General features: G+C 33.0%; 1 long non-coding RNA gene across 4 annotated transcripts; it reads left to right on the forward strand.

Moving 5' to 3' along the window:
- The first annotated feature begins 351 nt into the window (after positions 1-351).
- On the forward strand, positions 352-16,840 carry LOC106443832. 4 transcript variants are annotated; one of them, XR_007315673.1, is made up of 7 exons: positions 353-645; positions 933-1,439; positions 11,819-11,869; positions 14,220-14,282; positions 14,445-14,528; positions 15,795-15,962; positions 16,672-16,840. It is a non-coding gene; the product is annotated as an uncharacterized LOC106443832 (long non-coding RNA). The 4 variants fall into 4 exon arrangements; XR_007315674.1 differs by lacking the exon at positions 16,672-16,840 and adding an exon at positions 16,635-16,650; XR_007315672.1 differs by lacking the exon at positions 16,672-16,840 and having other exon boundaries at positions 352-645; positions 14,432-14,528; positions 15,795-16,313.
- Positions 16,841-17,935: the final 1,095 nt, after the last annotated feature.

A 17,935-nucleotide genomic window follows, 5' to 3' on the forward strand; every position in this document is an offset into this window, starting at 1 on the left:
TAACAATATATGTACCACTTGTTTTGTTATGATTTTTTTCTAAATTTTAAAACATATTGTAAATTTTAATTCAAAAATAAATTATATGAAATGTTATTAATAATAAATTTGTTTTCTGATAATTATATTCTCTAACTATTTATATGGGACTAAACTAATTAAGATAATAATATATATACAAAATAGTGTTTTTTAATATTTAAAATTACAGTTACGGAGTTTTAATTTTTTTCACAAAAAAACAACAACCATAAGATGCTATATAAAATATAGTATTCATTAACTTTCTTTATATAAAAAATGTAAATGTCAATTATTTGCAAAATTGGGCCATAAACATAAACTTCCTTAATTATTTACACATTACATTAAATCTGGCCCATATAAAAATTGTAATGAATGTCCATTAGCCCAGCTAATTATTCCGGGAAAGGGTTTGTTATGTAACGTTCTAATAAAAAACTAAAACAATTTTTTTTTTGCTTCTTCTTATCTCGATCTGTCGCTGCCTCTCTCTCTCTCTCTTTCTTAACTCTTCGTGTTCTTCAATCCTTCAAACACCCAACTCAAAACAGAATCTGAACTACTTTGATTTCATGTTCACTCTCAATCCGGATTAAATACAATCGATCTATTGTATTACAGGTTAGACTCATCATCATTTGTTTGCTCTAATTTTATTGCAAGGGTTTGTCAGATTTTATATTGTTAAATACCATCGATCTATTGTATTATGGGTTTCGTGTTTTTTAATTTGTTTGATCTATTGTATTTGGAATGAGGTCTCCGACAAAACATCAAAAGGTTTTAGATTGTTAAATTAGTTTGATCGTGTTTTTTAATTTGTTTGATCTATTGTATTTGGAATGATGGTTACAATTTAGAATTGTAATGGAACTGTAACGAAAGCTTTAACATGAAAACTTTTACAGGTTGATGCAACATATAAAATGGAGCTTTCTTTGAGACATCATCTCCACCATGATTCATCTCCGCCATGTAATTGATTCAGACAAAAAGCAGATAAGTAAAAAAATTTTATGTTTGTTTGTTCTGTAAAATCTCATTTATTATCCTTCAGTCTCAATTCATTGTGTTTGTTTGTTCTGTAAAATGTTTGAGAATAATTTATATGTTTTATTTGATTCAATCCTTAATACAATATCTTGTAAATAATTTAATAACTCAAGATATATGAACCAACTCTTACCAATAAGGATGTTCTCATCAGGTTTGCCACTAAGTATGGTTTCGAAATCAACCAAATCAAGAAAATTATTCTCAATCCGTAGAGTTGACTCTGAGATGTCTGTCTTGTGAATAAAATTCATCTTCAAAGGATTGTTTGTTGTGCGATAGGTACGTCCAACACCAGTCAAACTGAAGTTGTCAATGTTGATCCACTCTCCAACAGGAACCTTGCTAGCCAATTCATCCATGTAAGTCTTTTTACACGATGCTTGTATTTTAGTACCCTAAAATAATATAACCAAGCCAAAATTTAATATACTTTAAACAATGGATCAAAAAAATTAAACATAACCACAAATATATAAACAACACTACAATTACATGTGCATCCGAAAGAAATAATTCCAATGAATGACCAGCAATTTTATTCCATTGTCTCCAAGAGTGGAGAACCTTGACTTGTACACGCCATGCAGTCTTTTTCGGTTTGACATCTTTCAAGAAGGTGATTTGCATGAATAAAATGTTAATTTAGTTGAGAAATCTTAGGTAAAGTGTATTCTAATAGTATATTCTAAATAATTATTCAATAATTATATAATTATTCATTCTTTTTGTTAGATCGACTTAGGATATTCTAAGAGTATCGAATATTTATTTTAGTTGAGAAATCTTAGGTAAAGTGTTAATTTGGCTTTAGTAAGATTTTAGACGGTGTACAATTTAACACGGTTAAATTATGAAATAAAAAACAAAAGATTTTACTCAGAATCAAATAAGGTAGAACCTCCCCACTTTAATAATATTCCACGATTATGTAGAAATGTATCTATGCACGCATCAATACTATTAAAATGCACAAGACAAACACAGGCTTCGAATCAATCAATACTATTCCGCACATCCAAATTTGACACTTTCTGATTAAGATTTTCTAAAAGATATATTACTGCTAACATCAATATATAAATCAACCTGGTGTTACTCGTTTAGTAGTTTTAAAACATATCATTTCGACACATGCAAGAATCAAAATATTCAAATGAATAAAACAAACAATAACTAATTTTGCACATATCAAGAAGCATGCAAAAAAGCAAAGAATAATCGATTACTATCAGACCATTTTCCAAGTTCTGTTTTGAAATGACAACACCTTTGAACCACAGCCTTTTTTTGCTTTGCATGTGACCTCAATAATCGATTACTATCAGACCATTTTCCAAGTTCTCGCTTTATAAATCCCATCCTCAAACTTCCAACATTACCTTCATAGCTGAGTTATCTTAGATTGAGAGTAAAAACCAGAAAAAAAAAACAGAGCATCCAACTTTTCGTCAAGTGAAGATGGCTTCCGAAAATTCTGTCAACAATTACATTTCATTAAGTGATTCCTCTGACACCGACGACTACCCCAACTCAGATCCCACCAGCTATTTCAGAAACCTCAGCCTAGAATATTTTGTTGCGCAACCAAATGAAATGCTCACTAAGCATGCTGAGTTGAAGAATCTGTGCTTGGAGAATGGCAATCCTGAGGCACACTATATTGAGGGCTTACTTCAATACTTCGTACACAAAGAAAAACATAAAGGACTCTTTCATCTACGCCAATCAGCCACTCTAAACAATACAAATGGTATGTATCTTTACGGTTTGTTAATGCTTGCCTTAGGTCACTATCCAAAAGGTAAAAAATATTTGGATAAACTCCAATGGAAAGAAAATCTATCAACCTCCGATCATTGCTGGGAAAGAGTCAAGATCTCACTAAGTTCAATTCCGGATATAGTTTTCCAAGACCGGTACTATGTAAACATGGTCAACCTTAAGCCAGGGAGAAAGTGCGATCCCAATAACATGGCTAAAGTATGCAAGAAATGTTACTACTCCAAAAGGCTGAGACAGTTTGTTGAGTTTGCTCTGTTTAATAACTAAAAAAAGGCGTGTCTGTGCATGCATGTAAAAATAAACATGATTTTTCATGTTTAGTTATCCTTATGTCCTAAATTTTAATTTCCTACTTTGCATGTCTTGCAATCTTTTTCTTGGTTATTTGTGTAATGTTAAGTGTTTTTTGTAAGTATAAGTGTTGATTTCTCGGAAAACACATATCGTGCTCTTAGTTTGCTCTACCAAACTCGGTTCCTAATTATATTGTGTTTGCTAACACAGTTGCTCTATAAATGTGTTCATAAGTAAATAGGAAAAAAGAAACTTACACGTTTTTTAAAATGATACTTTGCAATATTCTAAATGTAGTTGGCAATATAATTAGTTTAACAGCTTATTCGGATATAAAACTTGAACAAAAGAACAAATGTATTTTAATAATTAGACATTCAATATACTAAATTACCAAACTTTTTGGATTTTTGTACATTGAGTACAATTAGATAATTTTTTTGTCAGAAATATTGTGAAGATGTGTTTTGGCTGGATATCTTTCATCCCATGTGTTATGAAAATATATTGATTGTCGAGTGTTATATGGTTGGTTTATATATATATATATATATATTGAATTACATATAAAATATTATAAACAGAAATGTGTAATGTTTAAGTCACATAATTGGGCCGTAGATGTAAACATTTTAAAATATACTAAAGACTAAGCCCAATTAATGTTAAAACTGATTAGTCCGGGAAACAAATTAACAAACAAACCTAACCAGTTATTTTTCTTGACTTCACTTCCTTTCTGTCGGTGAATAAAGAAAAAAGACTGTTCATCTTTTTTGTTCATCTCTCTGCCAGCGTCATGTCTTAGCCCAGTGATCAAATCCCTGGAGCGATGTTTGTGAGGAAAAGGAAGATTCAATCATTGATTTTCTGTGTCTCAGCTAACCTTCTAATGCGCTAGTGATTCAAAGGTTAGACTCTACATATATTTCCCTTCCGGTTATGCGATTTGGTTTCTAAGATATATTTTTTTTTGTCTGTTTCATATTTATATATACTAAATATGAGAGATCGTGTAGATTGGAGACTAATGGGTAGCTTTAAACTTGCGACCAGCAATGAAAGCAGAGGATGATGAATAAGTGATGATGAGTGAAATCACGTGATGATGCAAGTGAATCAGAATTGAGGATCTGTCAGGTAAGTATTTACTTATAAAATGATTAACAATACTCTTCTGCTTAAATTAGATAGATTTACAAAATTAACCAAATTTTGCAAATTAAATAACATTGCAGAGATCAAAGGAGGAAAGGATGAATATTTTCATTAGGCAAATGATACAAAGAGATAAAGTTCTCAAATGTTATTATGGTATGTACGCATAGGAGGTAAGAAATATGGTGTCATGTATTATCCTTCACTTGACAATTCATTGTGTTTGGTGTTCTATATAATGCTTGGGAATAATTTATGTTTTTTTTGATTTGCATGATTTCAAGAGTTTTGGGGAAGAAAGAATAAACTCCCGATTAAAAATCTAGACAACACCTTTGTAGACCAGACTCTGCATTACAGAACACGGTTAGTAAATCCCACTTCTGATGTTAGCTATTAGGTGAATGAATTATGCCTTGGCTTTTTTAATTAGACGAAAGCAACTGGGGACTCTCTAGGATATCGGCAAGTTATTCTGTTGGTTTCACTGATTGTTGTTGGTAGCTTTTAAGTTGTTTGATTGAAGAATATATTTGTTATTGTGAATGATTGTGTAAGAAATAGTAGAAAAATAATTAACACTGAAGTGTTTGAAAATAACAAAATAAATAGACTTTGTCTTGTCTAAAACTCTAGGTAACCCAAATCTCATAAGAAGAACATGCGCAGCATCTAGGATATAGGATGACAGCAACACCAAATCTCTTCCTGAACCATCACATAAAACCAATAACGCAGACGTCTAAAACCTGCATTCAATAACAGAATCAATTTTTAATTTCTGTCACTTACAAAACGTGTATACTGTTAAGTCTATCATTCAGAATAGTACCTTATCACTCATGCTCTTCAAGATTGTTGAAAATCTCTTTGAAAACTACATTCATAGTTTTTTTTTTAGGTTTACCATCTTTGTCTACAATCAGAACTTTCAATCCTTTCTTAGAAGTGACCCTAGACACAGCCACATATAGTTGTCCATGGGAAAACACAGGCCTTGGTAGAAAGAGACCAACTTCAGATAGTGATTGCCCTTGACTTTTGTTAATAGTTATTGCAAAAGCAACAGCCAAAGGCAATTGCCTCCTGCGCATCTTAAAAGGTAATCTTGTGTCTGATGGTGTGATTAACAACCTAGGAATATATACAATATTCCCAACCTTTTCTCCAGTAATAATCCTAGCTTGAACCATAAAATCCATCAGTTGAGTGATCTGTACTCTTGTTCCATTCATTAACCCAGCAGTAGGATTGATGTTTCTTAGAACCATAACAGGACAACCAATCTTGAGTCTAAGGCTATGGTTTGGCAAACCAGACACCTTTATTTTGTTGAGAAAGTCAGGTCCAAGTGCTTCATCATTCATTGACAATTTATCAATTGGATCAATACTGTCTGCACTTGTATAAATCTTTTCTTCACCTAAAAGCACACCAAAACATTTCGTTAGTACAATAATTAATCATCTAAGAGATTTAAATCAATGAATAACTATATAAAATTACCCTCAAGCTGATCCAACATATACTCATTAATTGTATTGACATCCTCATTAGTAGGACACAAAATAGCTCTTTCTTGGAAAAATTTTGGCTCCTTGTTCTCTTGTAAAGCCACGAAATCACCATACACTGCTTTGCAGATAGCTTCTATTGGATCTTCAAAATTAGTAATCAAAAACTCAGAAGGAATTTCGATCTCAGCCTCACCGTCGTTAGGCTCTGCAAGTTTACCTTCACCAACTTTTAATATCCATTCAGAGAAGTCCTTAAGATCTTTTGCCTCTTCAGCTGTTAAACAGCCTGACAACAACCTCATGTTCTTTGTGAGTTTCAAAACTTTACAGTGCTCCCAAAGATACGAAGAATTCAATGCTGCCAATACAATCTCTGCTCTTCCAGCTCCATTAATCACAGGTAGAACCTGCCTAAAATCGCCTCCAAAAACAACAACTTTTCCTCCAAAGGGTTTGTTCCTGTGCTTCCCCACAATATCAGATAAGCTTCTATCCAAAGCTTCAAAACAATGCTTGTTCATCATGGGTGCTTCATCCCATATAATGAGTGATGCCGCTTTTACTAAATTAGCTTGATCTGTTCCGTGAGCCATAGTACATGTTGAGAACTCATCAGGACTAAGAGGTATACCGAATCTTGAATGAGCAGTTCTACCCCCTTGTAACAACAAAGATGCAATTCCACTTGATGCAACATTAAGAACAATATCGCCTCTAGATCTAATAGCTGCTGATAGTAATTTCCAAAGGAAAGTTTTACCAGTCCCACCAAAACCATAGACAAAAAAAGTCCCTCCTCTTCCTTCTGTGACAGCATCAATAATCTCATCAAATATTTTCCTTTGCTCATCGGTCATCTTTGGAGAATCTCTTTCAAGAGTTTCTAACAATGCTTCACGAGGATAACTGCGCTCATCTAATATAAGGACATTTGAATCATTTTCACTTGATTCTGAGACCTGCGGCATCTTGGTAAATCTCTCTAGCGAATCTCCATTCCTCCTCAAAAGTTTTTCAATCTCTTGTAAAGCATACTTCTTTTTCTCTTCATCACTTAACACAAGTCCTACAAAAACAAACAACAGGTTAAGGATAGATTTTATAATAGTATATTGAGTTAAGACAAACCTGGTCTATTGAAATATTTTCTCCGGTTATGCTCAATATCTTCAGACAAACACTCCCAAGTATGTTCCCATACATTCTCTGGCGCTTCTAAGCTGTCATTAAGAAGCATCATAGAAAACACCTGACGTAGATCACTCGCTAAGCAATCATAACTTCTCCGCAACAGGTCATCAATATACTCGTGATCATCATCTAACAACCCACGAGCAGAACATGCTTTTTTGTAGCCATCATGAACAACGCCTTCAAATGTTTGTATGTCCATGTAACTGGTAGCACCTTTCACAACGTTCAACAACACGCGAAGATAATAAGAATCATGTTGTTTACGGGGAGCATAATTAATCCTACCAATGCTGAATCCCTTTTTTCTTCTTTTGAATTTCTTCTTACTTTTATCGAAAGTAAAAAAATTGGGTATCTGAGCATACGTGATGGTTTTTGCAAGTGAATCAACTTTGCACAACTCAAACCATGCCAAGAACATAGTATTCTCAATGAGCTTACGACTCACCACCGCTTCCATCTTATCTTTACCTCTGAAAATAACATGTTGTTTTCCAGGTAGATGGAAAGTAAGCTTCTCAACTGATGTAGATCGATAGTGAATTGAGAACATAAAGGTTCGCCATGATGCCTCACATGAAGAAACATATCTACAATAAAACGAACAAAAAGTAAATAAAATATGCAAATGCTTCACGTATACAACCAAGCGATTGTTTTTTCAAATTAATTAACAAATCGAAAACTTTTTATTACCTACAATCGAAGAAATCTTTGAACTCATTAATTTTCTTCTTCTCCACACTTCCCTCAACGTTTTCCAGCTGTTTTGCGACCACATGTTCAGGAGGTTCCACGGCCACAGTCACACGATCTTGTCCTTTATTAATATACTTAAATAAGTATTTAATTGACCCAGCTTGGTTGCACCATTCGACATTAATGTGAGCTCTGTAGCGAAGAGATAGTTTCTTGTTGTATGGAATAACCCACTGGTTATCACATTTCATCCCATTCTTCTCAACATAACATTCTGATTGCTCGCGTCTTCTATAAACTGGAAAACCATCTTTACTAATTGTAGTAGACGCAGAATATGGTTTAGGATATAATTTCGAGCACAATCCATTCTCCATACATGGAGAATTCATATTTGCAGCTCCACATGGTCCATGCATCATCATATCTTTAACCACATCGTAAAGTTCAGGCTCTGAGGATTTATTAGGAACTTCCGCGCAAATAATCTTGTCTATGTCGTCTGTTGTGGGAAACTTGTTACTGGGATGCATGAATAAAAGAATATGCGCATGAGGTAGACCACGTTTCTGAAACTCTATTGTATACATTGCTGAAAACCACAAAAAAAAAAGTTAGTATGAATCATCTATCTTACACACTGTAAAACATATTCTTATAAAAAATCAGATTTTGTAACAACTCACATGAAACAGTCTTGCCCAGAAGACTTTTTTTGGTCAAATCATCCATCAGTGACTCGAGCTTCATCTTAAAGATCCTACAAAGAATCTCTGGTCTATCGTTTGCGGTCAAATTTCTCTCTTTAATATATCTGGTGATCTCTGGCCACCTAGGATTACATGTAAAAGTGATGAAAAGATCTGGAAATCCAAAATGCTTACAAATGGCCATAGCATCCAAATAATTGTTCTTCATGTATCTAGGACCACCAGTGAAAGAAGCAGGCAACACAAATTCTGTTCCTTGTTCATGCATATCGATCTTGCCAGCAGTCTCTGATTCTTTGAGCGAGTCATAACTATCAGAACGCAAAGTACACTGATTGAACTTCAGATAGCGCAAACGATTAGACTCTATAGTGGTATAGGAATCCACCAAAAATTGCTGAAATAGTCGCCTAGAATGTAGGAGATGTCGTGACTCATTCTTACGTTCGAACAGACGAAATACATAGAACTGCCTCATACTAATTGTAGCTTTCTTCTGCTTTTTCGTAGCTTCAGTAACACCTTTCTTAATTCCAAGTCTGAAACCATCTTCTCCATAAGGGAATAATAGAGGATACTGTAGTGCTAGATAAGCAGCATGAATTTCATTAATCCTCATAAGTTTTCCTGAATGCTGCTGAAGCACTATATCCCTTTTATCCATATCAAGATTAAAATCTCCAGGAATTAATGCAGCAACCTCAGAAGCTGTGGGTGTGTTGTAAGTCCTTCCGTCTTTGAGTCGATCACTAATAATCCTCATATGAAATGCATCTTCTGGATTAGTATCAAATCGATCTTTTGCTGATCTAAATTGTTGAACATACGGATTAACATCATCTAACATCTTCATCAAAGCCTGGATGATTTCTTTCTTCAAAGTATCTTTTGCTTTTACTTTCCCACTCGTGTTACCATTGCTGTCAAATTCACAAAGTAAATTTGTAATAAATGTTAGACAATGTTACCTTTAATCACGAGATCTCAAACCATATTAAACATGTACAAACTATTTGCTTAACAACTTAGGACGCAGTTGACATAAATTCTCAAAAGATACTTTATAAACTTTCAGTTACCTAAGACATTTGGCCCTGTTTTCCACCTCATTTTCTGTGTCCGCAATATAGAGCTGTCCAAATTTGGCATTAGTACCATCTTTTGGTCTCAAACTTCCTGCTAGATGGTAGTTTTCTCCATGCAACTGAAACATATCCGGACCTAATCCTTTTCTCACTGATCTCTCAACTTTGCCACCAAGAGAAGTAAATGAGAAAACCATATTGTAAGGTCTCAAATTTTTTTGGAAATGTTTGCTTAGTTTATCATCCCCTTCCAGCAATCTTTTCAGCACATCTGGAGGATCCTTTAATAGTGGCAATTTGACTTGACCTTGCATACAGCACAGAGTGAAAGTAGGAGTTCGTGCATTCCTGCGTTTGTTAATCCGTTCTCCGTACCACATAATAGCGCCACAGTGGATACATGAGTATGTTGGATCACCCTCGTCAATATACACTGTCAATGTTAACAAATTTAATCAATTTACTTTAAGAAAATAGTTTAAATAAAAATTGTTGATATAGGTTCAAAGTAACCATTTCTTATTAATATACCTAGATCTTTTGATCCCCTACTCTTTGTAAAAGAGTTTTCACATACAGTCTCTTTGGCAAAGGTTGCCTTTCTCTTGCTTCTCGGAGTCTTACAATGTGTTTTTTCCCCAACAGAATAATCTACACTCTCTTCATTATTCTCAGAATCAGAACTTTCTTGGGAGGAACAGTCAAACTCTAAATTACCATCGAGCTCTTCAATTATTCCTATAAAAAAAAATATTCCAACTTAGGACAATTTGCAGCAGATGAAAGTAGCATTTTAAGAATCATATTATGCACTCAAACCTCCAAAATCATCATCACAATCATCAATTGCTTCGTCATCATCAGGAACCACTTCTTCTTCTCTCTCATTGATAGTATTCGAAGGTGTATCTTCAATTACATTTACACTCGAATTCTGTATATTGGTAACATCATCAAGAAGTCCACATTTATTTTTTTGCTGCTTCTTTTTGATTGGTCTCTGAGTAGTTTTTGTTTCAGAATCCTTGGTAACTTTAGCTATATAGAAGTCATTAAATAATGTTAACATACAAAATTAGCTAAAAAGATGGCTCAGATAATGTTTATCTTAAATACTCGATTTTTTTCACTTACACTTCAATGAGGTCAAACAACTACTCTGGTATGGAGTGTTATTATCTTGGTTTGAATCCAAGGAAACACCTGAGACAATTTTTATAAGACGACATAATGAGCTCAGAATCATTAGGCATGCTATCAATTACAATCACATAAGAGTCGAATTAGAACTCTTACTTTGAACACATCTGCGTTTGTTACGCATTGTTTTTGGTGTGCTTGTATTCAGACCTTCATCTCTAGCAATATTGGTAATATCATTAAGAGCAATACGTTTATACTTTTTCTGGTTTGGTCTCGGGGTAGTATATAAGTCTGCTGAGTTGCTAACTTGAGCTACATAACAAACGCAATGGAAAGATAAATCCACAAAATGGAGGTTTGGTTTGGATTATGTTATGAAGTAAAAATGTATTAAGATAAACTTACACTTCAATGACGTTAAACAACTTCTCTGGTCAGGAGTCTTATTACATTGGTCTTGATCCAAGGAAATACCTAAATTAATACATTGAAAAGACAAAATTAGTTTGAATAAAATCGAAATAAGTATATTTTCTGAAATATAAGGTCTTTTCAGAACTATTACCGAGAACACATCTGTGTCTGTTATTTGGTGTTTTTGGTGTGATTGTACTCTGTGCTTTAACAGCATTTTTGATGTTCAACTGAGTATTCTCAAAACCACCAAATAACCTTTTAAAAACAGCCCTGATGTCAACAGTAGAATGAACATCATCCCGGGCTTTGTTCTCCATTCTTGAGTTTGATAGACTTGACTGGCATTCATTCTGATTACTGATGTTATTCTCTTTACGCAAAGATGATCTATCATTCTCCTTGTTCAAACTGGAAAGCTCTCTTTTTCGTTTCATACTGTCTTCTCATATAGGAGAACAAAATATATTGTATTGATATGTTTGCAATACTATGTAATGTCGGTAGAGAAAAAATGGGTGGAAAGAAAAATCTAACCTAATTGTAAGTCAGGATTCGATTTTAATGGTACTGTAACCAGTGATATTTTCTGCTCAGTAAATTTAACCAAATTTTAATTAAATTCTATATTACTTTATGGCAACAGAATATCATAACAATCCCATTCTTAAATAGATACTGATTTTATTTTTTTAATATATTGATTCAAAGCTTAAAATTCGTGTTTTTATTATACTTGCAGATATAGGTCAAAAAATATACCAATATTGGCTGCACTCTCGATTCATTGAAGGTACATTCACAACTCTTATAGTAATATAGTTCTTCTCATGAATTTCTTAAGTTTTAATAAGATAGATGCTCTTGGAACACTTATTCACTTGTTGTTAAGTTGTTTGTTAGAAGAAGTGAATTGTCAAATAATATTAGGTTGCTTGTGGAAAGACCAGATATAAAAATTTGCAACAGGTAGAAGTCTAGCCATAATCTTCACGTGATTGAATAAGTAGAGAAGCAAACTTGAACCAATAAATTGATGAGGGAATTTCAAATGTAACAAAAAAACATACGGAAAAAAAAAACCAAAACTCCAAAGTCATAAAACACCAAAATAAAAAACAAAGCAAAATAACATTTTATAGGGTTAAGCACTCATCACTAATCAGTCCTTTTCTTTCTCCTTCTTTACGATCTTAGTGCATAACTTCTTAGAAGTAGATGTCATGTCCATTTGATCACACTCATCTTCCTTACGTTTGTTACTTGGGGTGGAAAAATCTTCAGATGAGTTCTCATTGATATGATCAATCCCAGGAAGCTAGGAAACAAAGAAAAAACGATTTAGTTTACTTTGAAGCTTTTCAAATTCACGTGACACGGACTAACATGATAAAGTAGTTAAATATGATAAGACCACTTACCTCTCCACCAGATAGAGTTGACGAAATGGTTTCAATTAATGAAACTGGTTCTGAGAGTGACTCGATTCTTTGAATATAATCTCCAGACCAGACCTCAGAGACCTTAAATGTGTCTGAACCGTTTGTTACATTGTCACTGGTTATGGCTAAACCAAAACAAAAAGATTTCCCAACCAAATCTCGAATAGGCTGAGGCAGTATTTCTGGGTCTTCAATCTGTTACACATACAAAGCAATTTCAAACAATGTAATATGCCAATGGTATTAACCAATAAATTATTAGGCTAAAAAAATAACCTCGTCAAATGAACCATCCCAAAGTTCAACAGCTTTGCTACCAATAATCGTTCTTCCAACAGTATCAAGAAGCATTAATCTGCATGTCTCAGTGTCATCTTTGACAATCAAATGAAGCTTGAACCTGTCAAATATACACATTGTGAAATCTAGACACGTTTAATATGTTTATAGACAATGTCATTGTTTGTTACTTACTTCGGTTCGTAATTGTTACACGGACCACGACACACATCACAATAAAATTGTGGCTTTTCAGACTGAATCATATTACCAGAAGATTTCCTTCCAATCTTAGTAAGACGTCGATTGTGTCTAGTACACCCAAAATAGAACCAACCCCAATCCGTGTCAATGGATTCAATTGAACAAATGATCTTGCAACTGTCAACCTATATGGTTATAGGCACCAGGCGTTAGAACTATTGTAATAAGAAACCAAAGTAAATTTTGTTACCAGATTGTATTATTACCTCAAAACTTTGCAAAATCTCAGAAATACATCTCACGTCTACATCATCCCAATTGGCCGTAACCTTGGTGATTATCTTCTTTTCATTACTTTGATCACAAATAGCTAAGGCCCGAGAATCACTCGACATCCTGAAAAAAACCAAACCGGAGTGCGATTAACAAAATTTGTTAAATTACTTCAGATGACAAACCAAGAAATATATTTTTTTATACTTACTTCTGTCTAAAATCAATAGCTTCCTCCATTGTTGGGTTGAGACACACAAGTGAAGCATCAAACGCGTTGGTGATTTGCTTATCTCCTATATTGTAAAAATAAGTGTTAATGCATATTTTGAAATTGAACTATGGATCATGGATACCTTTGTAGCAGATAAAACTTATAATATAATACTCTTAAGTGAGTACCTCTGAACTCGCTGATTTTTGCAAATCTTATCAAGCATATAAAAGTTTCATCATTAGCATCTTCCATGTGTGTTTCAATCTGCTCGGCATATTTTCCCCATAAGCAACACGACACCTCTTGACCACTGAAAGAACATTTATAATGATCTTATTAAATGTAAGATATTGTTTAGTCCATAAAAAAGTAAATAACAGATATCAATAAAATCAATAAAACTACCTTAAATCACGTAAACGGAAATGAACTCTTTTTGTGTCATTCCCCTTAGCTTGGACGGTAGCTACTGCTCCAAGATCAGTTACTTGTCCCATGATATCTGATTCAATAACAAACTTTATAAATGTACAATGATATAGGAGTAAGACCGCATAGAAAAAGTAATAATCTAGTTGTATACATACCAATAAGGAAATTGGGTTTTAGCTTTCCATTAACAATATCCTCGTAGTTAGCGAGATCAAGGAATTGATTATCATTACGATAATCAGAAGGGGTTATTGATGTGTCTCCTAAGATCGTCATCTTGTATTGTTGCTTTGTAGGTCGATATTGACCTCCTGCCCCAGTTATTTTGACGGTGTCAACGACCTTCCATTCACCAACAGGTAGGTAACGTTGTACACGATTCATTTGCGATCTCTTGCATGATGCTTGGATTTTAGCTCCCTTTTCAAAAAACAAAGTATAATATGATTCAGTATTAGTTGAGAATTAATATATTTATATTTAAAGTCAGCGCAAACATATCTTACAGTTTGATCTACCAGGACGCACTCAAGAGTATCACCAGAAAAACTGGTGCTTTGTTTCCACGAATGAAGAAGTTTGAGGGTTAGGCGCCATTCATCTCGGTAAGGTTTTAGATCCTTAATAAGACACATTTTTCGATCGTTTGACATATTTTGCTATTTTGCTATGAGATTTCGATGGGTGGTGTTATATTATAGTAGAGGTATATATATATGGGTGTAGATATTTAATTTAAGCCTAATTTATGGTTAGGATAGATACTGAACCGAGATTTGCTCATTTCTGTTTTCAACGAAATCGTATATATGAAAATATATCTTATTCAATATTAGATATTATTAGATATTATTAAAATGGTTTGCGCTAAACATGGTAACAAATTAGTACAGAATGTTTTTTTGATATATTCGTTTTCTCGATCTGTTAGATCTATTAAGATATTCTCTTCCTCCCAAATTTTTGGTAACTGAATTATTTGGTCGTTAAGGAAAATCTTTTCTTAAAGATGCTCACATACACTTACGTGGAGAGAAAGAATGTTCAAAACAGGAAGCAAGATTCGATTTTTTAGAAAATGGGCTTAAGTATCAGAATTTTTAAATGGGCCAGCGTATGATTTCAATTCGATTGACTTACATTGGTGGGAAAGCAAGATATTTATAAAAAATGTTATTTACGATATTTTGTTATGATTTATATCTTGATATTTAAAAAATAATCTCTTTTTTTTATGACTCACATCCAATAAAGACGATGGCACCAATGTAAATGATTTACATTGGTGCTAGATAGGTGAAATTTGAGAAGTTTAGTGAATAGTCCTATTATTATAGTCCTATTATAGATGTAAGTTTAGGAGTTGTTATACTATCGTAGCCAGTGTGTATCATGTTAAGTTGAATTAATGTAATTTTCTATTAAGAATTTTTAGGTAATTTTCTATTAGATGAATTTTACAACCTAATTGCGCGCAGGTTAACTGGTAGTCATTTGTTAAATAGATATGAACTTTATTGATTTAAAATAGGATTAAAGAAAAGGTAATCTAAAACAAAGGGATATTCGTAAACAAACGGAAAATTCCAGATCAAAATTAAAACAAAACCAAAACAACAAACTCAATTAATCTTCTTTTTTCTTCTCCATGTTTCTCCTCTATCCACATAGCTTCTTGGATGTAGAATTCATGTCATTAAGATCAGTATCTCCTTCCTTACTTTTAGATCCAGATGTTGGTAGATCTTCAGATGAACTCTCTTTGTTATGATCAATCGAAGGAACCTAAGGATTGATCAAACGTTTAGGTCAAAAATATGTTGTACATTTGTTTAAGCTATTATATGGTAACAAACTTATGTACCTCGCAGGTTGTCAGACTGGAGTTAGTGACTATGGAACATTGTGTGATGGAAATCTTGAAATTATGGCCCGAAAGTCTGTACATCCCAATTGCCGGGTAAACAGAAAAATTCTCGAGGAACGTCCATTGACCGACTTGCAAATTCTTAACACGAGCAAGGAAGATCTTCTTACAGGTACAATACATCTCGGTTCCCTACAATAACAAATAGTCATATGTTGGTTTAGTCGTTGGATTCTGAAAATTATAGAAAACAAATAGATTAAAAGAAAGAAATACCATCCTATCTTCAAGTAAGAATTCGAAAGTGTCTTCTCCAGAATAGTTTGATTGTTGCAACCACGAACGAAGAACTTTTACTTCAACCTTCCAAGTATTCTTATATGGTTTGAGATTGTTCAACATAGTGATTTCGCTGTTTGTAACCATAGCCATAATTTCTTTTTTTTCGGCCGCTCGGTGGAATAAGATAGGTTATAAACTGAAGTGTATGATCTAGGTTATAAGGAGTGATTGCTTGTGGAGATATTCTTGTGAATATTTTTTGGATTTAAATCTAGATTTTTGGTAACAACTCCTACGTTTTTGGTAACGAATTATAGACGATTTTTAAGGACCAGTTACCATATATTTTGTGTGCATAAAGATAGGATGGGAAGCAAGATTCGATTTTTTAAAAATTGGGCTTACGTATCAGAATTTTTAAATGGGCCATCGTATGTATTGAATTCGATTGCAAAGGGTTTTTTTTTTAAATTACTAAAGTGGATCTAATTAAACCTGTGTCCAAACTGATTTCATTAAGATTACTAATCAAGTTTCCAAACAAACCCATTTTGTACTTCAGTTTTAATAAGATAGATAACTAAAAGAAGTTATTACAGATTGAAGAGGATCGTCACGGCAATTCAAAGGTTGGAATTTGTCTAGCATTATAACGCATATCTAATTTTGGTTAATAACTTAATTGAATGTAGTGCTAATTATGACTATTAAGAAATATATTGTTGTGTTATTTTACATATTTTATAGTATATTATATCTACAGTTCTAGATAAAATCGCATGTTCATATGTAGTATATAGTATATATGTACCAGTCAATCTTACTTTTGGTAATATCCCTTGTATTTTGTTCTACAAAAAACCTCCTATATATGTATTGATCTCTGATCTCTCAATACAATAATGTAGAAGAAAGGCAAGAGATAAGGAATAGTAAGCCTTTTTTACAAAAAAAAAAGAAGATAAGGAGTAGTAGGCTTGTGACTTTTGTAAATCTATGCCAAAATGACTAGGATCCACATGTTGAGTCTAATTAAGTTTCTTTGATTAACTTTCACATGCACTCTTCACAACCCTTTAATTTATCATATAAGTGGGTACACATTAATACTAAAAGTCATACATATGCTTCTCTTTTTGTGCACAAGCATACATATACTTTATAAGAAACCTGTAGACGAAAATGAATATCACTTTTTTCAAAATTATTAAAACGATAAAATAATAGTACAACTTAATTGATAAATAGGATACATTCTAAAGATATTTAGAAAATAAGCCACATAAAAATCATTTTAATTGTGTCTTTCAATCATTGGGTCACTGTTTGGTGGACAAATGCCAGTGTACACCTGGCGGAGCCACCTTGTTAGTGTTAGGAGAGCATGTGAGTTAGTTGACCTATGTGAATTTATGAATAATTTCTTTTTTACTTGTATATTTTGAAATAATGTCACATTTAGTTTTTTTTTTTTGCTAAAATTTAGCTGTCACATTTAGTTAATTTCCCTTATAATATATACTCCCTCCGTTTTTAATATAAGTCATTTTAAAGCTATGCACATAGATTAAGAAAATCATTAATTTCTTATATTTTCGAAACAAAAACATCATTAATTATTTACCTAACCACAATTCAACCAATAAAAAAATAGAAGATATATTATCATTGGTCAGGTAACATTAATTATTAATAAATATTATATAGAAAACTGAAAACGACATATAATTTGGAACAAAAAAATTTATCTACAACGACTTATATTGAAAAACGGAGGGAGTATTAATAAAAAACTGATTTCGTTGACAAATTTTCCCAGCTCTGCCACTGTACACAGAGCCGTGCACAAATTGTATACATAAG

The sequence above is a fragment of the Brassica napus genome, chromosome A8 (assembly GCF_020379485.1).
Source record: "Brassica napus cultivar Da-Ae chromosome A8, Da-Ae, whole genome shotgun sequence".
Lineage (NCBI taxonomy): Eukaryota > Viridiplantae > Streptophyta > Magnoliopsida > Brassicales > Brassicaceae > Brassica > Brassica napus.